The 12,171-nt window shown below is 37.2% G+C and overlaps 2 long non-coding RNA genes across 4 annotated transcripts in view; one reads left to right on the plus strand and one right to left on the minus strand.

Annotated features, from left to right (window-relative positions):
* The window catches only part of LOC128082113 (uncharacterized), a 124,450-nt gene that overhangs the window by 96,917 nt on the left and 15,362 nt on the right, over nucleotides 1-12,171 (plus strand). The gene's annotated exons all lie outside the window — the stretch shown is intronic.
* Nucleotides 1,074-11,930, minus strand: LOC128082115 (uncharacterized). The gene is made up of 3 exons (XR_008207557.1): nucleotides 10,471-11,930; nucleotides 9,694-9,748; nucleotides 1,074-8,040 (listed from the first exon to the last, which is right to left on the minus strand). It is a non-coding gene; the product is annotated as an uncharacterized LOC128082115 (long non-coding RNA).

Raw genomic sequence — 12,171 nt, forward strand, 5'->3', positions numbered from 1 at the left:
ATTTGGCCCACAGGCTGTGACAATAATTAAAGGAGTTACTGAGATCATGTGCTAATTTCATGTGTCAAGGAAATACTGGCAATTACATCTGAAAGGGCATAATGTGTTGTTTTGAAGTTTATATACAGGATAGAAACAGTGAATTTTAGACAGTTTGCTATAGTTTACAAGCAAAAACAAATAAAGTTAAAATTAATTTACTTGAGATAAGAGATCTAGAAGAAATTATTTTGTTCTTTTATAAAAACTACAGAGAAAAAGATTTAGAATTGTAGAACTGAGAAAGAAAATTACTCTGGGAAAAATCAATAAGGCTATGCACAAGAGAGAAAGGGATACTCGGCATGAGTGAAGGGTTAGTAGAAATAAACCTTTAGTGTGAAACTTAATCCTCTGCTAAGTACCGACACAGACATCACACAAACCAATTAAGGACTATTTAAGAATGATGTACCTTTTCATTAAGTGTCTCTTAAATGTAAAACTTGAGGAGGTCCCATCACTCAAATATTCACTTAAAGGTGACCAATAAAGGCAGAGGAAAAGCTTTCCTTTAAACTACTTTCTCTTTTGATCAGGAAAAAACTAGCTGAGAAGCTTAAAAACAGTCTATAGTAACAGGAGATGAAAAAGGTAGTCTGTGATTTTACAATTACCTCGTTAATTTAGAATTTAGCATTGAATTTTGCCCTGCAAGACTGAAGTGCCTCATAGAACAGTTTGTGACTTGTAAGAAAGAGTATTAATTGCTTAATCATTAATTATCTATTCCATATTTCTGTGTCATCATTTAATTCCATTAAGTTTAATATTTATACATGTGTGGTCTTGAAGCATTGCATACAGATAGTAATGGAATACACAGTGATCAGTGAACCAGTAATGACACAAAACATAGTCAATTTCATCAGTATTATTTTAATTTTATCTGTTTGCAGCATTACAATAGAAAACTGGATCACACTTGGAGATGCATTTTTAGAGACCATAAAGTATGACCAGACAAAATGATTTCTAGAGGAACAAAATGCCGTGACAATAATATTGTATCTTGGTGGTGTACTCTTAAAAAAAAAAAAAAAATGACAAGTGCAACCCACCCAAAAACAGCAACAGAAAAAAACAGAGAAGAGGCCAAGTTTCTAGCAAATGAGTGTAATAATCAGAAACATAGCATTCCTCATTTATTATAGTTCTTTCAAGACACCATGATGACATAACAGATGCTTTTTAAGAGCTAAATTTTCTTTTCCAGTACAGCTGTTCCCAGTTGTGATAGAGAAAACCGGAATATAGAATGGACTGTGTATGATATCTCATAAAAATGCAGCAAGCTAGTGAGATTTACATAAAAAGCACTTCAAGACTATAAAGATTTAGAAGATATGAACTGCCTTTACCAATTCATACCAGTGATATTCTCATCCTAATGTGGTTTTGTTTGGAAAGAGTAGGAAGCAGTTGGAAAATAGTCCAGTGTTCAGAAGGGCAATAGGGGTGTTCTGCATTCCATATTTCAGTGAAAGAAATATCTCATGCAATTATGGCCAGTGAACTCAGGACACATAAAAGGAAATAGGTAGCCCATGGAATTTTCAATGGAACAGAGAACAGATAACGTGTACTTATTAATAGGGCTGGGTAATTTTTTATTTACTAATACTATTTGTAGCTGTGATTGTACAGATAATCAAATTTCATGAGTCAGAGAAATATGATGAAGAAGGAACACTTTTATCTTTTTCTTACTGTCATTTAGATGTTTTGTGGTCCTATAAAGTGTAAGAGGAACTGTAGAATAGTGGATGGACCCTTTATGACAAATTCTGTATTACTTGATATTTGAATATCCAGTGTAGTATGCTCATTTCTGTCAAACCTCACTAAATATTTCTACTTTAAGAGTTAGTTTGGACAAGCAAGGCTGATAAATGTTAGAGCCAAAATAAAACTAAGGAGCAGAGCTAAGTGACCCATTAAAAATATCTTACAATTTTTTTATACCTATGACATCTAATATATAGGGCTGTAGTTCCAACTGATTTCAGTGATTCCTTGTGACTTATAGTACTTTAAATGAAAGTGAGATCAATCATTGCACAAAAAGAAATTTTCAGTTGAGATTTTTCTGTCTCAGTGCTGTGATACAGAAGCTGAAGCAGTGTTTTCTCTTTTGTCACTTTTTGGTCAAGACATTCTCTGTTAAAGGTTCTGGGAGAGTTCTGTCACAGTTATACTTTTTAACTGAAGGCATCATTTGCCACAGACTGTATTCAGTGTCACACTCTTTAAAAGGATTGCTCTTGGCATCACAGCCTAATGGTATTACAAATCCTGTCACAATATCAGTAGTGAACGAGTAAGAAAAGAAGAAATATTAGAATGGTTCTCCATAGTCATAGAGATTGGCAAAGAATAATCTGGCTCTTCTCTTGGTCATACCAATGAAATGCTGTCAGTCTCAACTCCCTTGATTTACAGTCTGATTGCAACACCACTGGAATCAATCTTCACCTGTCCAAGGGGAGCAGAGAATTCTCATTTAAACACTCCACAGTGTACTAAGTAAGAAGAAACTTGAACTCAGTGTGTCAGCAGATCAGTGGCAGGTTCACTTGTTTTAGATTTAACGAATTCAATTGTAATGAAGCAAATTCAAGCTAAAGATTATTTTGGATAAATTACGAAGGAAGATCATATAATCCAACAACCTCCACCTAGACTTTTGTACACCAACCGTAATCTGTCAAAAAGACACCTAAGAAAGCAATAAGCAGTGTCAAATTTGATCATGTTAGACCACAGACTGCAGCCTGTCTGTCACATAGCTCCACTAGATAATTGGATATGTAATAACATTGAAAACCAAGTAAGAGAATTTCCAAGACAGCGGAAGTTTTAATTTTAGGAAATTCTGTGAACTTTCTAAATGGAAATCAGGAAAGCCCTTTTTTCTCAAAAGAAAATTACATAATTATTCCATTAGCATTAAGACATATTTTTTATTATTGCAAACGGATTATTCATGTTAACATGTGGCATTTCAATCAGCTGGAGACACAAGTAGTTCAACTGCAGCTTGTACCTCCTAATTCACTGTGTATGTAACGAACCCATGACAATCTCACCAACTGTGCTTTTTCACTCAGTTAACTCCATCAATTTCACACATCTCATGAAGGGCACTTTGAGGTGGTGTGCATACACTTCAAATGACATCTTTATGTTCTCAGTAAAAACAAATGTGTTTAATATGGCAATCCTGACTATGTTTGCCAAAAGAATTGTACCAGCTCTGGCTGGGATGGAGTTAACTTTCCCACAGTAGCCCACATAGTGCTGTGCTTTGCACTTGGAGCTAGAATAGTGTTGATATTACACCACCTTGATGCCAGCAATAAGAATTCTAGTCTATTGCTGATATTACAGAAAATCAGGAGGAACGAGCATAGCTCAGATGGTAGAACCTAAATATATTCAGGCTGTCCAATAATCTCTGATTGATTAGTCCTTAATTACCTGCTTTTTATTATAACTTTCTTTAAGTAGACTGCATTAAATCTTTACCAAAAAAAAAAAAAAAAATTAAGAGCAGTGGTAGAAATAAAACACTTGCACTGTGCAAATGCAATTAGTCTTTCTTCTGTAATGCCAGTAGAAAACATAGTGGCTCCCTGAGGTGTGTTTAAACATTCTTTGAACTTTCTTGTGTCATGCTCAACTGTGTATGTCACACACTTCTAAAGAACATGTATAGTGGAAGCAATCACTCCTATTTGACTGCAATAACACTGTTTATCCTAGAATAATAAAACAGTTTCAGTGGAAAGGAACATTTAAAGATCTAGTTCCAACCCACCTGCCATGGGCAGGACATCTTCCTGTAGACCAGGTCCATTGAAGCCCCCATCCAACCCGGCCTTGAATATTTCCAGGGATGAAGCATCTATAACTTCACTGGGCAACCTGTTCCAGTGTCTCAGCACCCACATAATGAAAAATTTCTTTCTTAAGTCTAAAATCTGCATCTACCCTCAATTTGCCAATATCTATGCAGGAACACCCATGTTTAGTACAATCTTTCAGTGAAACACTTGTGACTCATATGAGATTGTTATCTAGAAGGCAAGGAAAGACAGGTTGCTTATCAGTGTAGCATATCAAAGTGATTTTGGAAGGCTGCAAATAATGTAAGTCTTTTTAAAGATCCTTATTTTTGTATGTGCACAACTCAACTAGACACCGAGTCCAGGAACAGGTACAGTCAAATGTTAGAGTCACAGAACATCCCTGTAAATGTTGGGCAGCATCCCTGCTGATGGGAGTTAATATAACCCTCCCTGGCTGTTACGACAGAGAACAGACATTTCTGCATCCTCTTGAAAAGAGAGAACTTGTAACATTTCATTAAAGGATGCGTTTGAAAAGAATGACTAATTATTATACTATGGAATTTTTAAATTTTGGTCCCTGACTTATGTATGTGGAAATACATGAAAATTGCTGCTTTTTACAATAGTGTTGGGATTCTGGTGTCCTTGAAATTTCTTCTTAATAAGTATTTCTTAAGACCTACGATTTCTTCTTAACAAGAGTCCTTTTATTCCCTACACTTTTTTTTTTTTTTTAGTCCTTCCCTTTTCCACTCTTCGTCCAGTCTCATTCTTTTCCATTTTCCAGGATCCATAGCATTCTCTGGTATAGCACCTGTTTTCTAGAGCACTCAGCCTGTCTCTCCTGTACTCTACTGTCCATTTCCAGTTTCTGTTAATTCCTTCTTCAATCTCTTTGCTATATTAAATTCCTATAAAATATGTCCCTATAATCAGCTTGTTCCTTGCTCATAGAAGTGGCTGAATTTCTCTGGTAATTTTCTGATTTTTTTTTTTTCTGAAATTTTCTAAAATCAGTCTGAGTTTGAAATTTCCTAGAAACTTTTGGTCCAAATAGTTCCAGTTTTATAAAGTTATGAGAAACAGAAAATACAACTTTGTGATGGTGTAGTGGAAATGCTAAGTCACAGCCTGAAGCAGTGATTGAGCACCTGGTGGGAAGGCAGGGCCAACCCAGGGGAGCTCAGGTGCATGCAATGTACCTGAGTAACTGGAAGGGGTGGAGCCAGGGTGTGCCCCTTCTCAGACCTCATTTAATGGTTGGCAGCAGGGGTGAGGGCATCTCAGTGGAGATCCCTGCCTATCTGAGGTCTTTCAAAGGTAAATGGTCTTTCTTACTTTGTTTCTGTGTCCGTAGCTGCTGCACTTGGGCTTGTCTTGATTTGCTGCAGCATGGGGTTGTGCCACCCTTCTACTATCACTGTACTTTCTGTTACATTTTAGCATTGTAGATGGTAATTGTTCCAAGACTTGACCCTTTTGGTATTGCCTTTTTTTAGCTTTGCCTAATCGCATGTTGGACTAATTACATGATTTCATTGAAATAGCTTGTCCTTGTTATTCTGAAAATTAGAAGCAGTGTCACTGATTATTGCTGTTTGTTGTTTGTTTGTTTTCTGTGCTTTCTATGTATTCGTGTAGATAACTGATTTCAAAATATCTGTGTTTTATATCCAAGTATAAACAAACTCTTTTAGACAGAAGTGTGTTTGTGTATATACATATATGTAAATGATAAACGGAGGACAGAGCAGAAATGACACTTTTTCATTACTATCAATACATTCTTCTCTTTAACAAGAGGATGGGGTGAAGTAGGTTCTTTTGATGTTAATTCTATTTAAAATTACTTTGTAGGGTCATAAATTAACATTAATATAAAGTGTGAAAACTGAAGTTTCACTTTAATGCTGTACATTAAGATTTAATGACCTAGACTTATTTACACCTAAATTAGTTTTTTAATGGTCTAATTAACAAAATATATCAGTTTGCCTCTTCAAATTAAGCCATTCTGTGAGTAGTATTTAGTCATTTCAAATGCTTAATAAAAGATGAAAGCCTTCCATTATTTTTAGTGAGTACTATTCTAGCAAGCTGTTTTATCTTAACACATCAGAAAATTCACATTCAGAATAAATCCAAATTGGGAGGAATTAAATGCAAAATGTAGAATTTTAACTGGATTTATATAGGGGGGGGAAAAAAAAAAAAAAAACATATCTAGATATTGGTAAACTTCAGAATGAAGAATGTTAAGTCTGAGGAACTGCGGTTTCCAGAAAAGGATCTGCTTATACTTCTGAAGTGCTAAATGTCCAGACTGTGAAATGAGAAATAGAGTCTTGTTTGCAGTGAGGAAAAATGAGACCTTTCTCTTGAGTGTTGATCTCTAGTGGCTCAAGTTCAGTTCTATGGGTTTGACTTTCTTAGAAATTAAATTATGAAAGACTTTTAGCTGATTTTTAAGCCTTCTTTCCAGCTGCGTTCTCTAGGATTCAGTTTACATTGGAACGTGGTCTATTTGTTCTCTTAATATTATTATCTTTTATTTGGAAGCTTCCAAGTACTTTGTAGAGAATAAATGTTATCATCTTTTTACGAAGAGCAGGGGATAGAAAATGATACAGGACTTGCCCAAAATCAGAGAAAGTCAGTGACAGGCTCAATTCATTCTTAGGTATTTCTTATTAACTTGGCAGAGAGTAACAGTTCTAAAGTGCAATGATAATAACTTATGTAAGCGACAAACGTCAAGCAGGAGAGGACCCCTACTGTTTTCTGCTGGGGCTGCTTGCATGAATCGGCTTGAGCATTCAGATAAGGTATTTTCAGGATTTAGGCTTTACATATGATGGAGAATTGAACTTTAAATAAACTTTAAATAGATTCCCAATTCTTTGTGCTTCCCATTATCCTGCGTTGCCTCTCAGCCTTGAAATAGGGCGTGTCAGACAGCCAGAACTGAGCAGACAACTGGAAGGGGGAAGAGTGTCTCCTATGAATTAAATCTAAGGACTGACCATCATCCCCTCCCACCCTCCCCAAATCATACGCTTCAGTTTCAATATCCTTCATACTTTGATATCAGTCCTGTGATTCTATTTTGGTTTGTCTTCTGATTTTTTTGAACTCCCAGGGTTGGCTGCACTGACATCATCTCTAAATTTGGTGGAAAGAAAGATGAATGCTCTTAGGGTGAAGGCGCCTGAACAGCAGCAGCTGCTGATCTGCTCAGCCAACACAGTCTATTTTATCATAGTCTGAGTTTGAAGGTTTCTCAACTATATTTTTAGCATGTTAAGTGAAAGTTCATTCCTCTTTTGACTGAGGTGACTGTACCGTTAGTGAAGTGTACTGCTAGTTTTGCAAAATAATAAAGATGGTTAATTTTGTGATATACTTGCAGGTGCAAAATGAGAATCACTCCAACTTCTATTATGTTACGTTCATAGTCAGAATGTTCAGAAAACAGACCTGCATGTATGAAATGATAACTATCTCTGCTTTAATGTGCATTACATCTTTTAGAAAGGATTAAAAAAAAAAAAGTTACTTGATTCTCCTGCTAGGGCTGGAAAGTTATGCGATGGAAGTAAATAGTATCTAGAATGTAGCAAGTTCCCTAATATCAGAAGAGATGCTTCTGTTTACAAGTTCCCAGATATCTCAATAGGAACAACAGGTCAGTAGTGCAACTTTGCTTTTAGAACCGAGCTAATTTGGAGTTATCACTGTGTGACACTCATCACCCCATATAGATGTGTATCTGGTGAAATGGGAATGGAGAGGGAAAATCCTAGTTCTTGTTAGAGTTGATAGGAGTTTCCATGTTGGTTGTGTGGGATCAGGATTGCACACAGTCTTTTAATGGCCTGGGGTCTCCCACCTACTTGTGGGTTCATCCCACAGCTGGTATTGTCACAGTCTATTCGTTGTAATTCTTGATGCCGTTCCAGTTGTTTTGCAACTGTTATGAACTGAAGAGTAAAAGAGAAATCTCTGGCAATGTCTTGTCCATTTAGATGGAAATGTCTTTAGGAACAAGGACTGCCTTTTACTGTTTGTTGCTATAGCGCCTAGCACAATAGGGGTCTGGGGCTTAGTTGGAATCAGTGCAGTATGCTCATCGTAGTGATAAATGTTCCTGAGGAGACAGAAAAATACAACAGCCACTTTGTAATGCACTCATGCACCATAAAGGAATAAAACAATTTAACATAGAATAGTCACATTATGTATGTGACATTAGGTATGCAAAGGCTTCTCACCCACTAAAGTAATCCTTCTTGTAGCACTGATGATCTTGCAGTAACCAAAATGATTTTACAGATCCCAAAGCTCTCTCTTACACATAAAGATAGCATGTTCCCATGCACTCTAGGGAAATACAGCTACAAGTGAGAAGAAACGCAGAAAATACCTGCAAGAGCTTAAGAAGATAAAAAAGCAGAAATTTGCCATTTAGCAATGCTTAATTAGAAAACTATGTTATTGAAAACAAAATTTATTTCTCAGGAAGCTCTGTGGGTCATCTCCGCAAGCTCACTAAACACAGGCAAATCTCTATTATTTGCTGCTCTGCTACGGATCTGTGATTCCAAGGCAACTTACAGGCTGCCTGCAGCTGGAACCTGAAGATCAAATACCTTGTAAGCACTTTTGGTTGATTTGGCAAATTTCTGATGTCTCTGGCTCATGTTGGGGCTTTTGCAGCATGGTCTCCCCTCTACGCTGTTAAAAATTGTTTAATTTTAGTAACTACTGTCCCAAACCGTAGCCTGTGGAGGTGGAAGCCTGGCACTTCAAGGAAAGTTTGACCAGTGGGAGCAACCGCAACACTGGGCACTGTTGGTATCAAGAATGCTGGTTAAGATGTGCCTGTACCTATTTATGAGCTTCCTAATCTAATTTACGTGATAAACAGACCCCAGGAGCCCTGAGGTTCTCAAATCTGTTGCATTCACAGTGGGATGTTTCAAAGGCTCATCCAGAATTTCTACAGTTTATTCCATTTGTTTCAGACAAAATAATCAGCAACAAAATAACATTTTTCAAATGTAAAAAAATTAAAAAAAAAAATTAAAAAAAATTTTAAAATCACCATTTTAATTACCTTTAGAAATTTTGAAAGTGTTCTGTGTTTTTAGTTTAACTTTGATTCAAAACAGAAATGTGGAACAGAGATCTTGAATGTAAGTGACATCAGCTCCACTGGGGGTAGCCCCCCACTCTGGCTTCTCAGGCCAGCTGCTTCACATGAGCTCCTAGCACCATTCCAAACTTGTTGTACTTGGAGTTTTACCACCTGAGGTGGTTTCAGTTGGTTTTTCTTAGGCTGCGATACCTGGCATGCCTGCAGAGGGAAGCTGATAATGGCTGGCAGTTAACTGTTGGTAGTTTATGGCTTATAGTGGAGCTGTTAAATTTTCTGTAACCTTCAGGGGAAAAAATGCTTTTTAAGTATAATTTCTCTGTTTTATAGTGTGAAGGTGTGACGAAGTGTATGCACACTGTGCTCAGTTATGATGTGTGTGTGGTACTAAGCTTTGTGACTCTTACAGCAAATTTCCCTTTGCATTCACAGCTAAAATCTTCCCTCATGACAGAAACAATGAAAACATTATGTAATTGTGTGTGGTGAAGATGCTTCCTACTACCTGTAAAAATGATTTGTACCTGTAAAAATGTTTGTTGCACCAGAGTTAACATTGAATGGTGCTGTGAATGTTGCTACATCTCCATGTAGGCAAGATAGAATGGCAAGCTGCATGTACAAGTCAATTGTAGGCATATTTACCTGGGGTTCTCCCATGGAGTGCCTTTGTACCAAGGCATGCTTTGGTCTGAAGTACCTGAGAAAACAAACAAATGTGGTAATCACATAGAAAAGAGTACTGAGTATTGAATACTCAACATTAGCCTTCTGGCTGCATTAGGACGGTTCCTATGTGGTGAAGTGTTTGCAGGATCAGGAGGTTTCCCCCTTTCCCCTTCCCCCCCCAACTGTTCTGCAAGAGTTATATTAATGAACAGTTAATCTGGGAATTATTCTAGCAGATTGTGTGCAGGGAGATCAAAAAAGAAATGGCACTGGTGGTTTTGTATAACGAGTGAGGTGTCAGTTCTGTGCACTGATCTGAGCACACTGATGTCTAACAAGAGGAAAGTTGTATGCTGGGGGAAAGAGAGGGGTGAAAAAAAAAGTTTGAGATGGTATTTGTTTAAAGCAAGAAATCAATCATGTGGCTTTTGTAAATGAGGATAAAACTACTCTCTCCAGCTGCATACAAATGGGAGAGCTTCTCAGACATTAAAATGGAACTGGGACTTTCAAGTACTTCACTCAACATGCAGAAAATGATACGGGATGTTGACAGCTTTTCTCCAAAAAGAAGACAGCTGTGGGGGTCCTTTTATTAGATTGCATAAAGAATCCTGAAGTGAAGTTTTCCCAAGTAAATAGGCAAATATTCAATAAAACAATCAAGTACTGTTTTTATTTTGCTGTTCAGTATGAAGTTTGTTACATTTCCAGCAAATAATACACAAAACCAGGACTGTGGGAAGTACTCACATATGACAAATGGTGATTGGTATAGAGATGTGCTGAGCTGGTAATGTCTGTGTTCTCCAGAGCCTGTGAATCATCTGACAGTGCCAGTAAGATGTTCAAGTAGAACAATATTTTCCTTTTCCATTTAGCAACTTCCTGCCTTCTGCCCTAGAAACAGGGCAGACAAATCTCCTTAAAATCAGAAATGACCCCCTGTGAAACCACAAATCCTGTCTGTTCCCATCCTCTTTCTATTTCCTTGTATGAACTATATATATTGCCCTTGTTCTTACACATGCACCCTAAGCAGTGAGCTGAATTCTGGATTCAAACAGAATTACATGCTAGCTTCTAGCTTACTTGAAACTGTGTTATCCCCATCTCTTCCTGGCTGACTCTGTCTCTGAAGGCAACTCTTTAAGGTGTAGAATCAAAATGACTGTCAGGGAAGAAGTTTGTCATAGGAACTGCCTCTTCCATGTTCCAGTTAGCCGCTAAAGAAAAAAACTTATTCTAAAGTAGTTCTATATCTTTTCATTTTCTGTTTGAGTCTTTTCCAGAGAGAAAAGAATAGTTTATTCTGTTGAAAGTGATAGCTGTACCTTTCATCAAGTATGATCCTTATATGACCACAAAACAGTTAATAGGTGAACAGACTGAGATACGATAGAACATCAGCAAAGAGATAAAGTATAAATCTGACAGGTGAAGCATGGAGATGAAGATCAGCCTAGCAGCTCTTAATTTTCATTTCCACTCAAACTTCAACAAAGATGAAGTACTGCTCCAAGAAGCAGCTGCACTTTTCTTGTGGTTTACTTGGCACAGACTCAAGAAGGGCCTTTGCCTTTCAGAGGAGGGATGCTTCTTCCAAAAACCTTCTATATTATCCATCTTGTTCTTTCCTATCTTAGTCAATTTCTGGAAATCAAGCATACCAGAGAATTCTTATTTGTCTTTCTGTTTGCTTGTAGAGCTACAATTAGGAGAGGTAACCCTTCTGGGTTGGCCTCCGACAAGTTATTCCACTTGCTTATTCTTTGTCTTCTGAAATACAGACGATTCTCTTTGCCACAAAGGCCAGCTGAAGATTATCCTGTTCTCCCTAACTGGTTGATTTTTGTTTCTTTATCTGTCAACATTTAATGAAGGGTTATTCCCTATCTTAATTTGCCAGTACCAATTCTTCATCATATCTCTCTTAACCTCTTCTGTCATGTTTACCCGAGGCCCAGACTTTGCCCTGTAGCTCAGCAAGGTGCAACCTGTTCCCTGACTTGCCTTTCTCATCTGTATCCCCAGAGCTAAAACCAAGAAGCTTTGGCCAATTGTTGCCACCTTATTGAATCTTATGCAGTATTTCTGCAGGGGTTTCAATGCTACCTGGGACTTTGCAGTGCTAGGATTGCATAAGTATGTCATGAAAATACTGAAAGAAAGGGGAATAGGTTGCAGTCAAGTTGCCAACAAACATTGAATAATGGAACTAGAAAAATGCTGAGAGTCACTTAAAGCTGGAAGCTTACATTAACATCTTTATTCTATAATTACATGGTATACTCAACGGTTCTTATTTTTGGCGAGTGTTGTGCAGTAAAGATGCATTAGAGTAATTATATTGTAATGACAGCTCATGAGTTAAAGGTGTTGTGGATCTTGTTAGTATACACATCTGAAATTGTTTGGAGCTGATTTGGGAGGTGTATCCACATGGAATTTGAT

This window comes from Tympanuchus pallidicinctus, unplaced genomic scaffold (genome assembly GCF_026119805.1).
Source record: "Tympanuchus pallidicinctus isolate F22 unplaced genomic scaffold, pur_lepc_1.0 scaffold22, whole genome shotgun sequence".
NCBI lineage: Eukaryota > Metazoa > Chordata > Aves > Galliformes > Phasianidae > Tympanuchus > Tympanuchus pallidicinctus.